Here is a 7,575-nt window from a genome sequence, read left to right as displayed (position 1 = left end):
AGCATCTGCCTTCGGCTCAGATCATGATCCCAGCATCCTGGGATAAAGCCCCACATCGGGCTCCCTGCTCGGCAGGGAGCCTGTTTCTCCCCCTCTCTCTGCCTGCTGCTCCCCCTGTTTGTGCTCTCTCTCTGTCAAATAAATGAATAAAATCTTTAAAAAAAAAAAAGAAATATAAGGAACAGCTGATAAAAACATAATTTAAGAGGAAGTTTTAAATACAGTATATATCTTTCAGAATTTGCCAGTACAATAAATAATAAAGAATGGTATATACACAAAATATAATAGAAACAACAAGCTTGATATTTTATGTACACATATATGATATTTGCTTCCTATAGAAAGTGCATATTCTTCTCTTATGCCCATTGAACAACTGTAAAAATCAGTGATGAAAAAAATCATGAATTTTGTAATAAACAATTGGTTAAGAGGACATTAGCAAGATGGCAGAATAGTAAGTCCTGGACCCTCATTCCCCTCAGAAACAAACATATATAGCAACATTTCATAGATTCCCTTTTTGAGAAATTCAGATACTAATTGAAAGTCTCCTGCACCCCAAGTGAACATGCATCCAGACTCTGATTGCTGATAGATTGAGGACACCTTCTTGCCAGGATCCCTACACTTGTAATAATGCTATATGATCAGAAAGAGACCTCTGCCCCCCAGCTCCCAGCTTCTTCCATGGGAGAGAAGGGGTTGGTTTGCATTTCCAGCACCCAGATTTTCTGAGGGGGCTCTCCAGAGGACTAGATTTTGTCATGACAGTATTGGAGCTCTGATGGGACTTGCACAGCCTAGCTTCCCTGGGGGAGAACAGAGATGGCAATTTGGACTGGTAGACATCATAGTATCTTCCCCCTGCTCAGCACAGAATGAGAAGATGAAAAATCCCAGCTTAGCTTCTCCTTGAGGAGGGAAAGAGTTAATCTGTATATCATATGCCCCAACTTTTCTAGGATTGCCCCAAAACTGGCATCAGTCTTGCTGGACTTAGAACCTTGATGATCTGACGCAGTATATCCACCTGGTGGAGAACAGAGATGGTGGTTTGGACTGATGGATGCCATACTTCCTCCCTCTGGCTTAGCACAGAGTAAGGAGACAAAAACATAGCTTCCTGCTGCTCCCTGAAGGAGGTAAAGAGTTGGTAGAGATGCCCAGAATCTCTGGCTAGACTGATCAGTGGAGGTTTTCTGTATGAGGCCAGCCCATGAAGACTGAGATGCCCACTTTGTTTAATACACAGACAACAACAAAAAGAGTCAAGGAGTTGAAGAATCAGGCAGATAAGTTTCAAATAAATCTCCAGAAACAAACCCTAATGAAATGGAGGTATATATGATTCACCTAATAGAGAATTCAAAATAACCGTCATAAAGATGCTCACTGAGGTCAAAAGAATAACGCATGAACAAAGTGAGACTTTCAACCCAGCAGTAAAAACAGGTGATGGATCCCTGGGTGGCTCAGTTGTTAAGCGTCTGCCTTCGGCTCGGGTCATGGTCCCAGGGTCCTGGGATTGAGTCCCCGCAGAGCAGGGAGCCCACTTCTCCCTCTCCCACTCCCCCTGCTTGTGTTTCCTCTCTCGCTGTGTCTCTCTCTGTCAAATTAAAAACAACAGCAACAACAACAAAACAACATGTGAAAAAATGCTCAACATCACTCAGCATCAGGGAAATACGAATCAAAACCACAATGAGATACCACCTCACACCAGTCAGAATGGCTAAAATTAACAACTCAGGAACAACAGATGTTGGCGAGGATGCAGAGAAAGGGGAACGCTCTAACACTGTTGGTGGGAATGCAAGCTGGTGCAGCCACTCTGGAAAACAGTATGGAGCTTCCTCAAAAAGTTAAACATAGAGCTACCCTATGACCCAGCAATTGCACTATTACGTATTTATCCAAAGGATACAAACATAGTGATCTCAAGGGCCACATGCACCCCAATGTTTATAAGCAGCGCTATCCACAATAGCCAAACTATGGAAGGAGCCCAGATGTCCATCAACTGATGAATGAATAAAGAAGATGTGGTGTATATATATATACAATGGAATATTACTCAGCCACCAAAAAGAATGAAATCTTGCCATTTGCAACAACATGGATGGAACTAGAGGGTATTACGCTAAGCAAAATAAGTCAGAGAAAGACAAATATATGATCTCACTCATGTGGAATTTAAGAAACAAAACTGAAAGGGGCGCCTGGGTGGCTCAGTTGTTAAGCGTCTGCCTTCGGCTCGGGTCATGGTCCCAGGGTCCTGGGATTGAGCTCCACATCGGGCTCCCTGCTCAGCGGGAAGCCTGCTTCTCCCTCTCCCACTCCCCCTGCTTGTGTTCCCTCTCTCGCTGTGTCTCTCTCTGTCAAATAAATAAAATCTTAAAAAAAAAAAGAAAAAGATAACTGATGAATGTAGGGGAAGGGAAGGAAAAGTAAGGTAAGATTAAAAATGGAGTAAAAGCACAAGAGACTCTTAACAATAGGGAACAAACTGGATACCTGGGTGGCTCAGTTGGTTAAGTGTCTGCCTTCAGCTCAGGTCATGATCTCAGGGTCCGGGATGGAGCCCTACATTGGGCTTCCTGCTCTGTAGGGAGTTTACTTCTCTCCCTCTCCCTCTGACCCTCCCAACCCCCCTCGGCTCATGCTCTCTCGATCTCTCTCTCTCTCAAATAAATAAAATCTTTTTAAAAAAAAACAATAGGGAACAAACTGAGTTGTTGGAGGGGAGGTGGGTGGGGGCACTGAGTAAAATGGGTGATGGGCATTAAGGAGGGCACTTGATGGAATGAGCACTGGATGTTTTTTTTTTTTTTTTAAGATTTTTTTTTTTTAAAGATTTTATTTATTTATTTGACAGAGGGAGACACAGCGAGAGAGGGAACACAAGCAGGGGGAGTGGGAGAGGGAGAAGCAGGCCTCCCGCTGAGCAGGGAGCCCGATACAGGGCTCGATCCCAGGACTCTGGGATCGTGACCTGAGCCGAAGGCAGACGCTTAACAACTGAGCCACCCAGGCGCCCCAAGCACTGGATGTTATATGCAAGTGATGAATCACTAAATTCTACCCCTGAAATTAATATTACACTATATGTTAACTAATTTGAATTTAAATAAAATCTAAAATAAAAATAAAAGCTTCCACAGCAAAGGAAGCCATCAACAAAATGAAAAGGCAACTACTGAATGGAAGAAAATATTTGCAAATTGTGTATTTAATAAGGGGTTAATATCCAAAATACATAAAGAACTCCTACAACTAAATAGCAATAAAACAAACCAATTAAAAAATGGGCAGAGCATCTGAATAGACATTTTTGCAAAGAAGACATAGCAGATGGTGAACAGGTCTATGAAAAGGAACTCAGTATCACTAATCATCAGGGAAATGCAAATCAAAACTACAATGAGCTATCACCCTACACCTGTTAGAATGGTTATTATCAAAAACACACGAAATAACAAGTGTTGGCTAGGATGTGGACAAAAGGGAACCCTTGTACACTGTTGGTGGAAATGTAAATTGATGCAGCCATTATGAAAAAACACTATGGAGGTTCCTCAAAAAATTAAAAAAAGAACTATGATATGATTTAGTAATTCCACTACTGGCTATCCAAAGGAAACAAAAACACAAAATTGAAAAGATATCTGCACCTCCATATTCATGCAGCATTATTTACAATGGCCAAGACATGGAAGCAACCTAGGTGTTTATCATTGGATGAATGGATAAAGAAAAAAATATATATATTATACATAATATATATATACACTATTATTAAGCAATAAAAAAGAAGGAAATCTTGCCATTTATAACAACATGAATGGACCTTGAGAGAATTCTGATAAGTAAAATAAGTCACTAGAGAAAGACCAATAGCATATGATCTCAATTGTATGTGGAATTTAAAACAAGCAAAATATAGACACAGAGAACAAATAAGTTGCCAGAGGCAGGGGATGAGAGGGTTGGTGAAATGGGTGTAGGTGGCCAAGAAGTACAGACTTTCAGTTAGAATAAATAAGTCCTGGGGATATAATATACAGCATGATGACTAATTAATACTGTACTATGTATTTGAAAATTGCTAAGATGGTTTAAAAGTTCTCATCGTAAGAAAAAAAAATTATAACTGTGGTGATGGATGTTAACTAGACTTACTGTGGTAACCATTTCACAATATTTGCAAATACGAATCATTATGTTGTGCATCTGAATCTAACGTAATGTTATATATCAATTATATTTCAATAAAAATAAGCTTAAAAATGAAGTTTGAGGGGCTCCTGGGTGGCTCAGTCATTAAGCATCTGCGTTCGGCTCAGTTCATGGTCCCAGGGTCCTGGGATTGAGCTCTACATCGGGCTCCCTGCTCGGTGGGAAGCCTGCTTCTCCTTCTCCCACTCCCCCTGCTTGTGTTCCCTCTCTCGCTGTGTCTCTCTCTGTCAAATAAATAAATAAAATCTTAAAAAAAAATGAAGTTTGGGGCGCCTGGGTGGCTCAGTTGGTTAAGCGACTGCCTTCGGCTCAGGTCATGATCCTGGAGTCCCGGGATCAAGTCCCGCATCGGGCTCCCTGCTCAGCAGGGAGTCTGCTTCTCCCTCTGATCCTCCCCCCTCTCATGCTCTCTCTCTGTCTCATTCTCTCTCTCAAATAAATAAATAAAATCTAAAAAAAAAATGAAGTTTGAACGTACAAAAAGCTAAATTTTCATCAAACTAATTTCATACTTTGTCTTTATTGTGGGCATAATTACATTCATGTGAGGTTATTATGATGTGATCTGGGTTTTCTGTAAATTATTTTTAAAGTAATTTCTTTCCCCTCTCACTGGGCCCCAGAGAATGTGGTGGAGTCTGACTCCAGGCAACAAGGATATTCTCACAAGCAGTCCTATAGGAACAAGAGAGGATGTTGGGTCAGGTCTGAGGAGAGAAATGGCCTATCTAACTCTACCAACAGGGCAAAATCCCTGGACTCCAGGAGCATTAATACATATCTGCAGCAATCCAAATTTTTCTTTTTCCACATTGTAATTTCCCTTTGCTCCAAAATATGGATAAAAATGTAGAGCCTGGATGTGGCTGTGCTTTGAGGAATTAAGGGAAGGGCCTGGGTCTCTGCTGGCCTGAGGCAGCACAGAGAGGGCAATAGCTGCGCGGGAAAGACAGGTAAAAGCAGTAAGTCACCATCAGAGGTTTTAGGGGAGCAGGTGGCTGGTGACTGCTGACACAAATGATTGGAACAGGCAAACATTCATCAGAATCCCCCAGATGTAATGGGGAGAGGAATCAGATGAAATGGTGTACTTCCTAGAGGCAGTCACACACAATGCAGAACTGTTGTCACCCAAACTTCACAAGAAACTGACCTTTCAACGGGGAGATTTCACAACCCAAGTTTCATCTAACTGCTTTCTCCTGCCCACATTAAAACTGGCCTCCTCCCCTACCATAGTCTACCCTAATGTGGTTCAGTCTTCATTTCCTGGAATTCAAGATTTTATAAACATTTTATTATTTACTTGATGATTTATAAATATTTAGCAATCAGGGCCCCAGGGTGGCAGAGTTGGCTAAGCATCTGACTCTTGGTTTCAGCTTAGGTCGTGATCTCAGGGTCCTGGGATAGAGCCCCCTGTCGGGCTCCAAGTTCAGCAGAGTCTGCTTAGGATTCTCTCTCCCTCCCTCTCTTCCCCCGCCCCCGCCAATGAATAATTTTTAGAAATGTTTAATATTAATACTGCATCTGAGTAAGATTTTGGTTGTGTTAAGGAGTAGCAAGAGGCATTCTGCCAAGGGAATGAATCTGGACCTGTATTTTAAGGTTAGCTCCAATTAATTACTCACATGATAGACATTTGTTAATCATTTACAATATGCTGACTCCAAGTACTGAATAGGATGACAACCTGCTATTCCATGATGTCAAGATGTAATAGGAGAAAAGACATTTTTGGGGCTCCTGGGTGGCTCAGTCGTTAAGCATCTGCCTTTGGCTCAGGTCATGATCCCAGGGTCCTGGGATCAAGTCCCACATCGGGCTCCCTGTGCGGTGGGAAGCCTGCTTCTCCCTCTCCTACTCCCCCTGCTTGTGTTCCCTCTCTCGCTCTCTCTCTCTCTGTGTCAAATAAATAAATTTTTAAAAATCTTTAAAAAAAAAAAAGACATTTTTGTCGATAATAATTACACGATTTGAGAACTCAGAATAGAGGTCAACTAGGGACATATTGAGTGCCTTCCCCATCACTTTTTACCACAGGAAGAGGCCCATGACGGAGTGGAGAATGGAGATTGAGTCATACCTGAGGAGTGATGCAGGTTCCACCACTGACCAGTTCTGGAGCAAATTTTCTTTGCTTCCTCATGAACAAGATAGAGGTTTCATGGGGAAGTTGGGAGGATTAAGATGAGAAAATGAATGCAAAGTATTTTACACAGTTCCTGCCACAGAATGAATAACATTAATATTATACTTGCTTTGTGCTTCTTCACAGAGAAGTATCTATCACCTCTAAGCTCCATTACCTGTAATTGGAGAGATTCCTTTTGATGTCAGTCAACAAGTTATTAATTTCAATAAATTAAAAAAATAGAAAAGGGGCAGACCTTGCAGGGAATCCAAAAACACTTAAACAAAAAAAATAGTGGTAGGTTGGAATCTGTATACTGTTATAAGCATAAATACAGTTTTCTAAGTCTAGGTGATGTTCATCAGACATGAGACATTTGGAGGTCTGAAATTCATCCCATGAAGATTAGTGAAGAGTAAAGGCTATGAAATCTGCTCTAGAAGAAAAAGAAATGAAACCTTTTGGGTGAAAGGGAGAATGGCTCTACGAAGTTCTTGGAAATACTGGGAAGTAATAAATTGGATATACATACATCATGTTAAACATCTGCCAGGTTTGAAAAGGTACATGAATTTAACACTTGCCCCTTGACCTTGGGACAATCAGGGTTTTCTGGCTTCCCAGGTATAGTACATCCCACAGAGTCCCAGAACAAAATGGACTCAATAACTATGACAAGTGCAATCTGAAGAGATATATAATCTGAATAGGGTTTTATTTATTTTTGTATTTAAACACTCATTTCATGAATGTACATTTATAAGGCAAATTAAAATGATCACATAAACAACTGTCTTCATAATAGGTAGTGGTTACTTGCAAAGTGAAAGTAATAAATGCAAGTAAATGTGGTAGCATATGTCAAACAACTTAGATGAAAGATAGCATGTACTAAAGAAGTTACTGGTGAATGGAAAAATCGGCCCAAGACAAAGACACTGGTGTCTACAGATGCATGTGAAGAGTTCAAATGAAATGTGGAAAAGAAAAAGTAAAATATTTAATATATTAAATAAATAAAACCTTAATTACTAAAATGAATAATAAAAATAGATGAATCCCTCCTCCTACATTAGTATATTTTCATAGACTGTATGTTTCTATTCAGAGCCAGTGGAGCCATCAATTCCCGCTTCACCCTTACTTCCCTGAACCTCTCATTCCCACTCAGTGCTTGAGATGTTTGATATATTTAGCTT

The sequence above is a fragment of the Mirounga angustirostris genome, unplaced genomic scaffold (genome assembly GCF_029215605.1).
Source record: "Mirounga angustirostris isolate CCGP_5_RB_7025 unplaced genomic scaffold, mMirAng1.0.hap1 SCAF_14, whole genome shotgun sequence".
Taxonomy (NCBI): Eukaryota; Metazoa; Chordata; class Mammalia; order Carnivora; family Phocidae; genus Mirounga; species Mirounga angustirostris.
Note: the sequence above shows the minus strand (reverse complement) of the source record.